This window comes from Lissotriton vulgaris, chromosome 9 (genome assembly GCF_964263255.1).
Source record: "Lissotriton vulgaris chromosome 9, aLisVul1.2, whole genome shotgun sequence".
Classification (NCBI taxonomy): Eukaryota; Metazoa; Chordata; class Amphibia; order Caudata; family Salamandridae; genus Lissotriton; species Lissotriton vulgaris.
Genome location: NC_141697.1, coordinates 1,036,773,704 through 1,036,790,338, shown reverse-complemented (window position 1 = coordinate 1,036,790,338; position 16,635 = coordinate 1,036,773,704).

Sequence of the window (16,635 nt, the reverse complement as noted above, 5' to 3'; positions counted from 1 at the left end):
GATGAATTTTGTAAAAGAGTTTGCAACTCTTGAATGGAGGAATCAGTGAAATTACCCCAACCCGTATATTCATTTAAATCTGGGATGGTTGGTGTATTTAATTTTTTAGAAGTAGCCAATCCAAAGCATGTTGTCTGGAAAATGGTAGAATTTAAAAACAACATGTGATTCGGGATGAGACATGAACGGTGCAAAGCCTCAGTGCCTTGTACCTGCCAATCTTTGGTACCCCAAACCGATTTAAGGTCAATTGTTCCTTTCCAGAACTCGTAGCCATCTACAGCCAACCTGTCTAAAAAGGACTTCGAATACAGCAATTTTGTATCGGTAAGTCTAACTTTGGAAATGGGCTTTTGTGTCATTTTAAAATAAAACGACTCGGGATTAGACTGATCAAAGTCTGTAAAATATGTATATTTTTTCAGAAATGTATTGGAACTGCCACTGAATGGAGCAGGGCAATGTTCCCATTGTGTATAATTCACAGCAACCCTTCTGGAATTTGTCTTATGTAAAAAATGATTACCATAGTGTTGAAAACAAAACAAATCACCATAATTAATAGAATCAGTATACAGATCCTCAGCATCGAAGGCAGCATAATACTTTAAATCAGAGAATAATGCTTCTACGGCCTGAATATCCCAATCATCAGAACGTACATTTTGTTTAATCACATCTCCCATGTTTACTCTAAGCACATTTGGAACATTAATCACTTCAGTAGGCCCATGTATCTGAAACCTAACCGCATCCCACACAATCCCGTCAAGGACAGGCCATACTGTAATGTTAACTGCTTTTAAGTTTCGTTTCTGTCTGAGCGCAGAATGTGAAGAGGAGAGAGGGTTCAATGTTCCATTAAGGTACCGAATTCCTGTTCTTTCTTTAACGTAGTGACCATCGATCAGGCGGAAAAAATAAAACACAAAACTAATTGACATAAAAAGATAGAATGAAAATAGGATCAACCAAATGTATGTCCAAGGCGGAATTAAAAAATGTTTTTTGAACAACGTGGCATATCTTGCAATGTTTGTGGGTTTCTTTGATGTTTCCGAAACAGAGTCAAAAGAGAATCTGGACTGGCCTGCCAAACGGGTCTGCAAATCAGTCATCGATAAATCAGCAGGATAAGTGTAGGTTAGCTCATCAATGTTAGTATCAGGAATAGTATTTAATAAAGGTCTGGATATGGCAGGCATCTCGAGGGACACCTCCTGTTCTGCACCAGATGTAATAGCCAGCACAGAGTGCCTCACCATGGAAGGACAGGATACAGCCGGTGTCATGCTATGAAGAATCGGCCACCCTGTGTGTCTTGACATTGTCAATAGAAATAAATCTGTTTTCCTTACGACCTGGAAGTGGTGGTAAAATGACTGTTCTTGTGCCCTTCACTCCAAGTACTCGGACTGGTGCTCGATATGAGGGACCAAACTCTTTTTTATTATCGATCTTCTCTCGAACCAGTTCTCCAACTTGGGGTAGCCAGCCAACTACCGGGATCTGCAACGCATCATCCGATGTGGAGGGCAAATGTTCCTTTGCAAGACTGTCTCTGGTCTTTTGTAGATGCTGTAAAACATTGCAATGTTCATCTACGTCAAAGGCCCCGGCCTGGGCCTTGTAGTCCGGCCCATCAAGGTCAGGTACATACATCTTGATACCAAAGAGCATTTCGTATGGGGTCCGCCCACCCAGAGACCTTCTAGGGAGATTATTAAGCACACGCTGCACGCCTATGAGGTGGGCTAGCCAGTTTCTACCAGTGCCTATAACTCGGGCTGTCAAAGATTGCTTTAAGTCGCGGTTCATTCGTTCTACTACACTATTACCCTCGGGTCTGTAGGGGCTTGAAAACTTGACTTGGACTCCCAACGAAACCATAGCAGCCTTGTATGCCTTAGAGGCAAAAGCCGGTCCTTGGTCCGAATGGAAAGTACCACAGGCAAAAATTCCCACAAAGACACGCAAATCCTTAATGACAGTCCTCGAATCAGCGCTTCGATGCGGCCATACCCATACAAAGCGTGTGCATGAATCAACTGCTACTAAGATGTATTTGAACGCAGTATCAGAAGAAAAAGGACCGCAGTGATCCAAATAAACGCAACCAAGTGGTTTATTAGAGATGTACAACTGTGTCTGAGGCGGACGCGTAGCAGTAGAAGGCTTAATCTGCTGGCAAATGTCACATTGAAGAACATATTCACGCGTCTGTTTGTACAGACCCCGCCACCAGAATCTCTGTTGTAGCTGAGTTACAGTGGCCGAGACGCCCGCATGCGCAGACGCCACACCTTCATGTGCCGCTGTAATCAAAGCAGCTCTGCGATCCGAGTTGGGAACTAGACGTTCGCCAACCTCAGGGATTTTCACATAAGGAACCTTATCGGGACTTAAGTGGTATTTGTATTTAGAAGGGAATCCCGCAGGATATTTACTTCCCTTCTCCGTTGCAGCTACAGCTGCCAAGATGTCATCATTGACTTTGCTTTTGGACCTCGTGACTGCTGCAACCAAGTATTTCGATACCGCTGACTTCGCTGCTTCATCAGCAAGCGAGTTGCCAACAGCGTGGACCCCCACACGCTGATGACCGAGAGTATGAATCACAAACACGAGTGGCAGTTTCTCTTTAAGTTCCGCCACTCGGACCCAGATAGTTTTATGTTTTATTGTGCTACCTTTGGAATCACGAAAATCATTCTGAATCCAAAAGAACAAGTTTTCATTGTAAGACTGGACACAGTAGTAAGAATCGCTTACGATTAAAGTCGTCACACTCGGATCTGCGTACTCCAATGCAAGCATCAGAGCACGAAGCTCTGCCAATTGTGCGGTGCAGTCTCCAAGCGTCTGCGTGTGCACGACACTGGACTTGAACTCATCGTTCACCATGGCACCGACCACAATGGCGCAAGCGGAAACGTAGGCATGTTTAGAGCCATACGCAACCTGCGCCGAACCATCAGTGTAAATGATGCAATGGAAATCCTCCAACGGCCGCATCGCTAAAGGAGCAGGATGAACAAATTCATACTGTAAATACTCCTACGACCGTAAAGTGGCGTCAAAAATAAACGTGACATCCTGGGATGCCAAGGATGCAGCCCATTGAATCCACCGAGGGTGCAAAGCTTTGGAATTAGGAACACTGGCTTTCGTAACCGCCTCTAAGGCAGGGCACGGGGTAACAACCAACAGGCGCTTTCCCTGTGACAGGGCACGTTCCTTAAGAATTGCCATCTGCACAGCCGTTAAAACTTTCTCCACAGTGGAAAAACGCAATTCAGCTTAAGTGTACAAGTGTGACTTGTAAGCAATAGGTACTGTATCTCCTTCATTAAAAGTCAGGTACGTGAAACCCACCGCCCCAGGGATAATTCTTATCACCAGGTTGGTCTGGTTATCACGAGTCTGTAAGTATTCAGAAGCGAGCAAATCAGCCTGCAAAGACTGCAGAATTGCTGAATGCTCTGGCAGCCAGCATGATTTGGAAAAAGATGGTTGTATCAAAGCATACAAAGGCTTGATACGCTGGGCATATTCCGGAATGTAAGTCCTCCCGAAATTCAGAAAACCCAGAAGAGATTGTAATTTTTTCAGTGTTGTCGGAGAGCACAACTGTGCACATTTCTCCAGGAAATGGGGTGCTAAACCCTTCCCTTCATGGTTAAGCTCGTAACCCAGAAACAACACTGTGTACTCTGCAATGTGAGACTTTGCAAAGTTAAACTTGTAACCTACGTCAGCAAAGTTACAAATTATGCTATTTACTCGACACAGATGCTCCCAAAGATCGTCGTCTGTGAGATAAATGTCATCCACATACGAACAAGCAACTGGGTCGAAGCTCTCTAAAAGAGAGACTATGCGCGCGGAAAAAACTCCCGGACTGTTCTTGTAGCCCATTGGGAGTCGTTTAAACATTTTTTGCACTCCGCCGCACGTAAAACTGGTCCATTGGGAACTTAGACCATCTAATCTATGTGCATAAAAACCATTGGAAATGTCAAGCGTGGTTTTGAACCGTTTACGCTCAAGACTATTCACTAACGCAGAGCCGTGCGTATTCTGTACTGCACAGTTACGGCAATGCGAGTTCAAATGCCTATAATCCAAAACCAAACGATATGACCCGTCTGGTTTGTTTACAGTAAAAAGGGGGTTATTCATCGGTGACACACACGTTTCAATTACACCTTGATATTCCAATTGTTCAAGGATAGCCGCGACTGAAGCTTTCGCTTCACGCCGTATGGGATATTGGGGTTGAGGCTGTGGCTGTGACCGTAAAGGAATCTCATGGCTTGGTGACAATTTATCCCAGCCACACTGATTGCGGTACACAGCCGGCGCAAGCGCCAGAGCCCACTCTTCTGCAAAATGCAGCGCCTCCACTCTCGGCACCGTGTGCGCGAAGCTGGGGAGGATTACCTCCTCCCCTCGCGGAGCTGCGAGAACAAAAGGTGGGGGCCAGTCAGCCTCCGAAAGCAAAATGTCATACGTAGACGATAGATTTTCCCAAAATACCCCTTTTACAGTTCGCTGCATGTCACCTTCAATTAACAGGACAATTTCAAAAAGTCTTTCAGGGGGAGCAACATGCGTATCTGCAGTTTCAATCACAACAAAAGTTTCAGTCGCTGTCACCTTCAACAGTGGACGGAGGGCCTCTCTCACTATGGTAATCTCTGCAGCGCTGTCCAGCAATGTCAGAGCCCACGTCAGATTCCGAAGCCGCGTTCTCACTATCTGGGGCATAACGATGCGCGGTCAGGGCAGCGACTTTCTTCGTAGTAAACTGAGGTCTCTTGGGCGTAGAGCCTTCCTGCTGATCTCCACTGGAACGCGGGCGGGGCTGACCACGTCCTTGCTGGCCACCCCGGCCCCTGCCGCCCCCTCCACCACCGGTTGACGGAGCCGATGAGTCCTGAAAGGAACGAGGAGAGCGTTGTTCAGAAGCCTGAAATCTCTCAGGCGACTTAATCATCGCGCGGTCGCGCAAATCATAAACACGATCCGACTGCGCAGGCAATGGAGACGCAGGAGTAGAAACCTGTGTTTGTTGTTGTTGTTGCTTACCCTGATTCTGTTTTTTAGGCCAATTTTGTTTCTTGGACTTTTGTTGACCACCAGTTTCCGATGTCTGACTCTGGGGCTGTTTCTTTTCCTTTTCAGAAAAAGTCCTAACCCCCTTTGCATTGCGGCCCACCATTGCGTAAGCATGCACAATAATCTTTGCTAACTGTCGGGGTCTATCGGGCTCGGGAACCAACGCTAACGCGTTAGCAACTTGAAAGTTCACTGCATCACCCTTGACATTCTCAAGGATCACACCGCAAACCACTTCAAAAGAGCCACACAGGCGCATGCCCAATTCAACAGCCGCCTCCGGTCCATGTTCATCCTGAACACGTTTAAGGACCCCACCTAGGTTGGTCACAGACGGGGAGCCATAGCACCTCGAATAGACCGCCGCAAAAGTTTTTCCCCAGGTTTCACAGTCAGCAAGGTCAGGAGCCAGATCCTTCGGTAAACTCAGTGTAAGAATCCGGTGCTTATCACCCGGACTCGTATTAGGAAACACAGCTTCCAGCTGGCCGAATTTCTCAGCAAGCCAGAACGGAAAATCGTCCTTTTCCTGGGGCTTCTTACCCATCACGGAATTAACCATGACCGGGTGGATTTTCAGACCAGCATGTTCTGCTCGAAGCTGTGCGCCTCTAGGGGCCGCTTCCTGAACATTACGGCCAATGTAATGAACAAGCGCTCTAATTACTCCCACCGCGACTTCATGAAGCCGCCGCAGATCAGCCACGTTACTTAATTCAAGCCGCAGAAACACCGTGCCAACTGTGCGCCAAAGGCAAGCCTGTCTGCGCCTGTCTGAGCCTGGACCACATCCAGCACCATGACCCCTGGCCCTCTCTTTCCCGGAATCCACAAGAAAATAAATACTGCCAACACGCCGACCCACACTCCATGGTATGGCCTTCCACCTGCACCCACTGCCACTTCACCTGCCACCTCACAAACACCAGCCCACCAGCCAGCCCACCCCAAAAACACCACAGACACCACCTGAATAAAAACACACGCTCACTATGCAAGCATTCCACTTAATCATGGGACCTCATCACCACCCTCACTACCAACATTGTTTTCCTCAAGGAGACCTGGCTCAACCCCACATCCACCCCAGACATTACCACGATGATCACCATTGGATATAAAATCACTCATCAGGACCACACTAGCAAGCCGGGTAGAGGAACAGCCATCATCCACAAAGAGACCATATGTGTATCATTACCACTGGATAATATCAACTTCAAGCTCCACATGGACGACAAGACAACAATCAAGGGCCGCCTTGCATACTGACCCCCAGGCCTGTGCTCCAGCTTCTGCAACACCATTGCAGACTTCATTGCACCCCTAGCATTAGACTTCAAGGACTATATCTTCCTCTGGGATGGAAATTTCCACATCGACCACCCCAAAGACAAAAACACTGTCGCAGGGTTTCCGTTCTCTCACAGAACTGTGCTCAGAGACCTAGAACCTGGGTGAGTCAGGGTGACCCAAAACTTACCTATGTTTCAGAAATCCCCTTACCAGGCTAGCTACAGTATCTCATCGGCAGTGAATACTTCCCGATGTCTTAGACAATCCAGAACATGAACTTAGAATACCTCAGGTATCGTGGAACACATGAACACTCTTTCGTTATATTATCATTCCAAACCGAAACTGGGAGGCAATGAGAACACGTGCAAGTTTGAAATGTTTATTTTTTCAATGCAACATTCTCAAACGCAGTATCTTGTATAATACCAACATACATATTATAAAAATCAGAGTCAGCAGCATAGTCACTAATCCATAATAAGCAAACTGTGATAACATGTTATGATGCAAAATCTATAGAATTCTGTATCACCTATATTTCGCGCACCCTAATTAGCATATTATATTATATCTAAGAAGGTCTCATTTGGGCTTTAGCTGGGCGAACCCATACCTCAAATTCTCAGTAGTAGGAGATCACATCAACAGCTACCAGCTCTCAGCATGTCCAGCATCAAGTGTATTTTTCAATTCCCTGTAACTGTATCTTGAACTCACGTAAAGCCCAAAGTTGGCACAAACATTATTTGTGTTATGACTAACGTAGTGCGAGGATCAGGCCTACAATAACCTTGTGTTAGAGTGTGCAGCTCAGTTGTACCAAGTGTCCCAGGCACGGCTGATACCAGTACAATAATATATTATTCTGAAGTAAATCACATCTTTCTTCTAGGTTAAAAGCTGTAATAACAATTAGGTGTCGTGTGCAAACCGAAGCAGAAAGAAAAGATGGCGTTTAAACTTTTAACAAGCACATGCTAACTTAACACAACCTATGGAAACGTAATAACCATATGACAACACTGCACACATCCTCGACAGTATGAGCAACCTTGGATTGACCCAGATCATCCATGACCCTACACCCACCATCGGACACCATTTGGACCCAATTTTCACCCCTTGCAACAATGTCAAATACAACCATGTAACAGAACTTCAGATGGACCGATCACTGCATCGTCCACTTCAGCATCACCAGCCACCTCACTGCCACCCCCAAGAGATGACCAATGCCCCCCACCAGAGGTGGAAACAAATCTTCGAGACCAGCTAGGAAAATGCCTTCAACACCTCCAACCCTGTTACCACCACCAACCTCAAACAGGAAGTGAGAAATTTCAACGCCTGGATCACCAATTGTGCAGACAGCATCGTACCCATCAAGAACAAAATCCAGAGAATATTCTCCAAAAAGGCTAGCTAGAACACCCAAGAACTCAGAATAGCGAAATGGGACAGCAAACAGTTGGAGAGGAAATGGCCGCGCCAGCAAGTACACCTCTGACAGGCAGCCTTCAAGACCTCCCTCAACCTATACCACCGTCTGATGAGGACGACAAAGAAGACAGACCTTGCAGCACACATCAAAATCAGTGCCAACAACTCCAAGGAACTTTTCAACATTGGTAAAGAATTCTCCAACCCAGCGAAAACAACATCATACCCTCACAGGAGCTGTTTGACAATCTTGCCCACTTCTGTCACAACAAGATTGCAACCATGAACAGAAACTTCGAACCCCAACCCACACCTATGGACTTCCTTGACAGATTTGCCACCACCGTAATCGACACAAACTACAAACTGACCCCCTGGAACATTCTCTCCACCCAGGACAGCCCCTCCATCATGAAATCCATCCACTCAGGTGCTCACACAGACCCATGCCCGAACCACATCTTCAAACCTCGGAAAGCAAAGGATCAGCCAGGAACTCACCACCCTACTCAACATCTCTATCACTCCTTCAACATTTCCTGATGCCTGGAAACACTCTGAAGTCAGACCACTACTCAAAAACCTTCCGCTAACCCCAGAAAATTCAAAACCTACCAGCCAATGTCCCTGCTCCCATTGGGGATATGCTCAGATGGATCAGCTCATTCCTCAGCCCCATGCTCTTCAATGCATATAAGACCCCGCTGGGCAACATGGTCAGATCCCAGGGTCTCAACATAATTTTCAAATCCGATGACACCAGAACCAACTTCTACAGATGAAAGACAAATGTCGCCACCTGGATGAAGAATAACTGCCTGCAGCTGAACACAGACAAGCCAGAAGTACTGATCTTTCGCAACAGCAGCAACACATGGAACGACTCCTGGTGGTCAACAGACCTAGGACCCACACTTACTCCCTGCGCCCATGCCAGAAACCTCAGATTCATCATTGACAACAAGCTCACCATGAAACCACAGATCAACGCCTTGTCCTCCACTTGCTTCCACATACTCTGCATGCTACGAAATATCTTCAAGTGGTTACCCCTAAACAAGAGATGCCCCGTGACACAGGCCTCATCACCAACTGACGACAATGGCAACGCCCTCTATGTAGAAATCACCACACACCTCCTACAGAGACTTCAAACCATACAGAACACCACAGACAGACTCATCCGAGGCCTTCCCTAATGAACCCACATCACACCCCAGCACAGGCAACTTCGCTGGCTCCCTGTACAGAAGAAACGCTGATTCAAGCTGCTGACCCAAGCACACACGCCTCTACACATCCAAGGGCCCACATACATTAACGACCGCCTGAACTTCCACCAACCATCAACAACACTATGCTCCGCCTCCTTTTCACTTTCCCATACTCTGTGTATCTACCGAAGCAGACGTGAAGGACACTACTTCTCCTACATGGCAGCAAAGACCTGGAACAGCCTGCCCACACACCTCTGGACCATCATCTCACTTCCAGAATTCCAAATGGCCCTTGAGACCTAGATGTTGGAATAAGTCTCTGGGACCTGCTAGTGCCTGGATACCCTATCGGGTGATTAGCTGTGCTTGATCTATCCTGATTGATTAAATGATGATAGGTAACTAGGAACTCTTGTAACCAGTCTTATTTTAACTTAATTGATTCAGTGTAGGAAGGATCAAATGTAAGAAAAGTAAAACGATAACAAGACAACAGTGACGTCGCTCTGCTAGAGTGGTGAGGTCATGCTGCTATTATTATTATTATATTTAAGTTTGTAAAGCGCTCAGCTACCCGTAGGTTTCCCGGCGCTAACTCAGAAAACAAAGAGGGAAAGGCAAAAGGGAAGAAGCTTACATGTTGAATAGTCAATGTTTAACTTGTTTGCGGAATCTAAGATAGTTGGGTTCTTTTTGTGACTGAAGGGGGAGAGAGTTCCAGAGTGAGGGGGCTAGCCAGGCAAAGGAACGACCTCCCATTCTGGCTTTTCTGATTCTCGGCACTGAGAAAAGGTGTTGGTTGGATGAACGGAAAGTGCAGGGGGGACAGTGGTGATGGACCAAGGATATGAGATATGGTGGGGCCAAACCGCTGTTGATTTTGTGCATAATGCAGAGTGCTTTGAATTTTGAACGATTTTAAATGCGAAGCCAGTGAAGTGAGTGGAGGGAGTTAGAGGTGGGGGCGGTATTAGGAAGTTTGCAGAGTAGTCGTGCCGCCATATTCTGGATGATTTGAAGTTTTTGGCTTACCTCTTTGCTGGCGCCCAGGAGGAGGATGTTACTGTAGTCTAGTCTAGAGGTAATTAGAGCCTGCTACTTTTGATAATGTGTTAAACCCATTATCCTGGTTATATTAAACAATCTTGCTTCTGTAGGAGGTGCTAATTGATTTAGCCGAAGATTACTCTTGAAGATCAGTCCTGGGCATTTGAGATGAAGACAGCAGAATAACCTCAGCAGGTTACCTAAAGAAAATGTAGTCCGGGCGCTAATTGCAACATTTACTGTTTCCTCATCAGGAGTTGCATTAGTATCTCACATTAGTGTTTCAGAAGGGGCCACGGGGCTCCTTCCTTTGTTCTGCATTCCGTCCGTCAATTGTGTGTCTTTTGCTCTGAATATAATAAAGCCCCCCTTGCCACCAAAACTTTATTAAACTAGGAACATAAAGCAGGCTTATGAGGCAAGGGAGCATTCAATATAGACTGCTATTTGAGCCTTGAAATGAAAACAAGAAAGAAAATACCAGTCCTGGTTGTGTTAATGAAAAGCTACTGGAAGGGACACAAGGAGACTGAGACAAGGTGACAGGTGGGGAAATGAAGAACACGCGTGGCAAATAGAGGAGGTGGGTGGTAGAAATGAAAGGGGTTGGTAGGCAGAGGGAATAGGAAACATGCGGGAAAGAGTCAGGTGTGGGAGAGAGGAACGAGATAGGCTGGTGGGCAGGAGAAATGAACGGTAAACACATGAGGGACTGGAGCTGTAAATTAGTCCCTCATGCAGTTCACTGCAAGCACTGGATTGAAGGCAGAAAGATATACCCTGACATCAAGTAGCATCAGGTGAGAGAGAAAGTATCAAAACAAATGGCAGAAAGAGGGTGTTCAAAAGAGGCAATTGTTGAAGAGGTGGACCCAAAGCCAACTCTAAGCATAAGCAAAAAGTCTGAGTGACAATTTAATTGCTGCATGATTGGGTGTAGCAAGCATCTCATGGCTAGGTTAAATAAACATTTTTTTTTTAGTTCAAAAGAGCTTTATTGATGTTGTCAAACTGCACAAGAACACAGCTGTATGCCTACAACCCAGGGGCCGGCAGCCATAAACAGGTCTGTGATACATGCCATGGTACAAATATAAATTTTGATAGTGAATGAGTTCTATTGCAAGAGCGCATCATATCATTGACTATCTTCTTGCTGTCACTCATGCTGTTTGTGACACAAGGAAAGAGAACTATTTTTTAATAGTAATGCAACTAGCATAAAGTAAGTAGAACAAGCTTCTAAAGACCGGTACAATTCTGCATCCTTCCTCCACAGTAACACATTACAGGATGAGAACTTTAGCATTGTACATACATAGTTAGTCCCTTTATCCATGTGTGCCAGGAATGTTACATGTCACAACAAAGGCCTCATACATGCCCCAATAGATTGACAGTTATCATGACTCTGTTTCCTCTTCTAGCGCTAATAAGTGATCCGTTAAATAACACCAAAAGTCTTTGGGACGTGCTTTCCTTGGCAACTCTTCTTCGAAGGTGACCAGCTTGTCCCTGCAGTACGTCATGTCTTTGAGCCAAGCTTTAGCATTCGGACACAATTTACCCCCCCAGCATTTGGACACTTGTCTTTTAGCTAACAGTAGCGCTATCTCACAGAATTTGCGTCTACGTGCCTTGACAGTTGTTAATAGACCCAGCAAGCATACCTTCATAGAGCATTCGATCTCTGCACTAACCATCGTACCCAGTGGGCTGGTCACTTTTTCCCAATAATCGTGTATTTTCGGGCAATACCAGGCCAGGTGCGCGAAGTCGGCATCCTGCGCTCCACATCTCTTACAGGTGGCCTCCTCACTCAACCCATATTTCTGCATGCGTTGTGGGGTGTAGTATGTTTGATGCAAATACTTTAAATGCGTTATGTGCAGGTTGCCATTCGGCGTTAGCAGTTTAATGATAGTGCATGTTGCAGACCATTCTATTTCCGATAAGGGTTCCGGCAGTATCGCATTCCATCTGTGCATCGATTTCTCTGGGTTGTATGGGATTTCACTTTGTGCCATTTTATATAACCTGGACACTAAGTGGGAAGTGTTTTTGGAGGTGATGAGCAGTTGCAACGTGTCCAGACAGGGAGGTTCCGACGGGTAGTCTGGGTATAAATCGCGGATCGCCCTCTGCAACCTGTAATATGTGAACTTGAATAGCATTGTGGGATTGCTAATGTATGTGAGCTCCTCCAGTTGGCGGAAAGACCCTTCGTTGTATAGATCCCCAAAGCTATCTAGGCCTATTTGCCTTAGGTTATCCATCCCGACTTTTTCGTTTGTGACCGACAGTTTGGGATGGTGGTGCAGCGGCAGGGCCGGAGCATATAAAGGGAGTTTGTGCGTTAATCTGCCGAGTGTGTGCCAAGCATGCGCGGTTGCATCGATACTGTTTATGTCAGCTGCATGCAAAGGTGGTCTTTTGTGCGTGATGATAGCAGTTAGTGGTATAGGTGCTGCATCACCTTCCTCCACTGCAGTGTGTGTCAAGTAGGGTGTAGGATGGTACCAATGTGCTGCATAGTGTGCCTGAGCACATAGATAATACAGATAGAAGTCTGGGACACAGAAACCGCCCCTCTCATATGGTAGCGTTAGCGTGCGGAGTTCTATTCGCGCCTGTTTCCCTGCCCAAATTAATTTCAGTACTAAAGACGTTATACGTTTGAATACCTCCTTCGCCGGTGTTATGGGGATGTTGTTAAATAAGTATAAGAATTTAGGCAGGATATTCATTTTTACTATGGCAATACGATTGGCCAGGGATAGTGGGAGTTTGATCCATCTATCCACCTTCACCTCCAATTGCGCCACAATCCTGCCATAATTAGTCCTGTTGACCTCCTCCGGGTTTCTACTGTACCATATCCCCAGGTATCTGGTCGGGTCTGTTTGCCAGTCTAGAGGGAAGTCCTGAGCGTACGGGGTAGTGGAGTCTGTGAGGGGGAAAATGATTGATTTATTCCAGTTTATTTGAAGCCCAGAGTGTCTGATAAACTTCACGTATTCTCTCAACAGTGGGCTTAGGTTTTGCTCAGGTTCCCGAACGTACAAGAGCATATCGTACGCATATAGTGATATGTGTAGCGGTCTGCTCGGGAAGTGAATGGCCGAATGGTTATGCGTCTGACGTATAATGCATGCCAGCGGTTCTAGCGCGATTGCAAAGAGCAATGGTGACAGTGGGCATCCCTGCCTAGTGCCTCTGTTTATGCTGAAGGGGGCTGAAACATATCCGTTTACACGAACTCTGGCCCCGGGCGATGTGTAAAGCAGTTTAACCCAGGTGATGAATCTAGGTGGAAAACCCATCCTTTGCAATATTGTTAATAAGTAAGACCATTCAATGGAGTCAAACGCTTTGGCAGCGTCTAAAAGTACTGCGGCGGCTTTGGTTTGAGGGTCAAGGTAGTGGGATACTGCAAAAAGTGTCCTTGTGTTATGAGAAGTGGCTCTGGTTGGGATAAAGCCAGCCTGGTCCGGTAGGATCAGGTTAGTCATCAGGGGCTGTAGACGCTCTGCCAAGAGTTTGGCCAGTATTTTAGAGTCTACGTTCAGTAGAGATAGCGGCCGATATGAGTCGCAGAGTTCCGGGTCTTTACCCGCTTTCAACAATGCGATAATGACGGCTTCACGCAATGTGGGAGGTAGCACAGTTTGATCAAACGCAGCCCCATACATTTCTACCAAATAAGGGGCCAGTGTGTCAGCATATTTTTTTAAAAACTCACCGGTGAAGCCGTCTGGCCCGGGTGCCTTGCCATTTGGTAGGGTCAGTATGATTGCCGTTACCTCTTCTACCGTGATGGGTTGTGCAAGATACTCCCTTTGGTGGTCAGATAACCAGGCTATAGCTATATTATGGAGGTAGTCTAATGTTTCGCTCTGTAGTGCTATCTGCTGCGCAGTATAGAGGGACTCATAATTATGCACAAAGCTATTTAATATATCTTTTGGCTGTGAGTAAATATTGCCTTCGCCGTCTTTCACCTGTAGTATACATTGGGGGCTTCTATCTGCACAGATTTTCCTGGCTAGTATTCTACCTGGCCTTCCACCCTCTCCAAACTGCCTTGCAATCGGTCGTTTGGTGACATATTTCAGTTCATCCTCAGCAAACTTCTGATGTTCCGTTGTAAGCGTCCTGATCTCCGCTAGTAGGTCGGCTTTGTTCGTCTTTTCATAGTCTATTTCTAGGTCTTTTATGCGTTTCTCCAGATTCCTGATCTGTGTTCTGATGTCTCTTAGTATCCCAGTGGTCGTGCTCATACACACTCCTCTAATGGTCACTTTGAAGGCTTCCCAAAGTGTGCCAGGGCCATCTACTGAGTCGACATTTAAGTGAAAGAATTCTTTAATGGCCTTGTCCAGCGTGTCTGTGAAGATCGGGTCCAGCAGCGCCCCAGCATTAAACCTCCAGCTAAAGGGTGGGGGCGTGTAGTGTGGGATGTTCAGTGTAAGAAATATCGGGTTGTGGTCTGATAGTGTTCTAGGCAGTGTTTGTATTTTTTTTGCCCATAAGATCGCTTTATCCGAACCCAACCAGAAGTCTATTCTTGACCAGCTATTGTAAGTCATATTCACATGTGTAGCCCCTGGAACGGCCGGGTGTTTAACTCTCCCTGAGGGAGACATCCTCCATTATTTCCTTTATCTTTGCTCTAGCTTGTCTGTGAGGTTCCATGGACGTAGCGGAGCGATCCAGAGCATTGTCTAGTGCCACATTGAAATCCCCCCCCAGACAATAGTTGTGTCACTGAATTCAACCAGGTGTGCCCCTATTTCCTGATAGAAATCTGGGGAATCTATGTTTGGTCCGTATGCATTAACCAATGTCATGTGCTGCCATCTGATCCTGCCAGATATGATGACGTATCTGCCGCCTGTGTCGATGATTGAGCGATCTATTTTATAACCAGTACCTTTTTTGATGAGCGTCATGACCCCCCTTGAGTATGTGGAGTAGTTAGCAGCATAGCTAGCCTCAGCCCAGCGTGTTCCAATATTTCTGCGGGATGTTGGGTCAATGTGTGTCTCTTGTAGGAGCGCTATGTCAACCCCATATCGGTCCAGACATGCAAAGACCTGTCTAATTTTTTTAGGGTGCGTGAAGCCTCTAACATTCCACGTCAATAACCTCAAACTCTCGTCTCTAGCAGCACCCGTTGAAGGACGTCAGATATATTGTGTAACGTTCATAACAATACATTCCCTTTACCATATGATGCAGTTTCATGATGCCGGACTCAGAACTAACTGTGCAGCGTGTCGTGTGGATTACAGCGATGCATCTTAAATGCAACGGCCCCTCGAAGCATAGAACAACCCAACACCCCCCCCAACATGTCCCCAACCCACCCACTCCGGCAACCCAATTTTGCCGAAGCCATATTCCCCAGTTAACTGCTTTAGACAACATAACTTTGTGGGGATCTCCCAGGTAGAGGTCCGCCGGGGGCACCCTCTGACACCCCGGTTAAGGGGTGCGGGCAATTGAAAAGAGTGTGTTACAGATCTCGCAGTGTCTAGATTCACCTTACAGTTCATGCATAAAATCTCCATAACTTACGTACCGAGATATACTAAGCATCATACATTCTAACAGTAGTAAACACGTAGCTTAGAGCAGCGAGCTATATGCTCGACCTCAGGAAAGCGCATAACTACCACTTGACAGCTTATGTTAGTGAAGAAGCTCGTTGTGTAATGAAAAAGGTTCAATACCCCAGGTTCTACATTACAGCTCAGTCTTACTCCAGTGCATTGCATAGAATAAGTCCATACAGGCCGCAATAGGAAAATATGAATGTGAGCCGTTGCTCGTGACGGCAGTATACAATGCTATACCAAGTATCTCTTCTGGCCACTTGTTTAGCACCTCCCACATTGAGGGTCCGTCTAGCTGTCCCGTAAGCAGTGCTGCACCTCCGGAGTCTAGATTTGAGTCATGCATATTAGTTCCAGTGTCTGTGCATCGCATGACTGGTGTCAAAGTCAAGTGGTGAGAAATGAACCTAATTGGAGCCCTTTCCCCCCTACGCATAGCTCGCACCCATATTGTGACGATGGTATGGACTGCAATTCACATGTCTTTGCAATGGCTTACCTTAATCAGAGTCTAGGTTCCTGTCCCTACGGTCCGATCGTTTACCTTTGTTCGCCGTCTTCTTTATGAAGTCCATTGCAGCTTTAGGCGTTGATAGAAATATCGGCTTGTCCTCCCAGGTGACCTTTAGCCGAGCTGGATAGAGCATGGCATAGGGGACATGTAGTTCCCGGAGCTTGGCTTTGACGTCATTGTACTCCCGTCGAGCCTGTTGTACCGCAAAAGTGTAGTCCGGATAGAATTCCAACTTGCTGCCTTGGTGGTGTATCTCGCCTTTCTCCCGAGCTAGCCTCAATATAGTGTCTCCGTCTCTGTAGTTGAGTATCCGGGCCACAATCGGTCTCGGCGTGGCTCCTGGTGCAGGTCTTGGGGCTAGTGATCTGTGTGCTCGTTC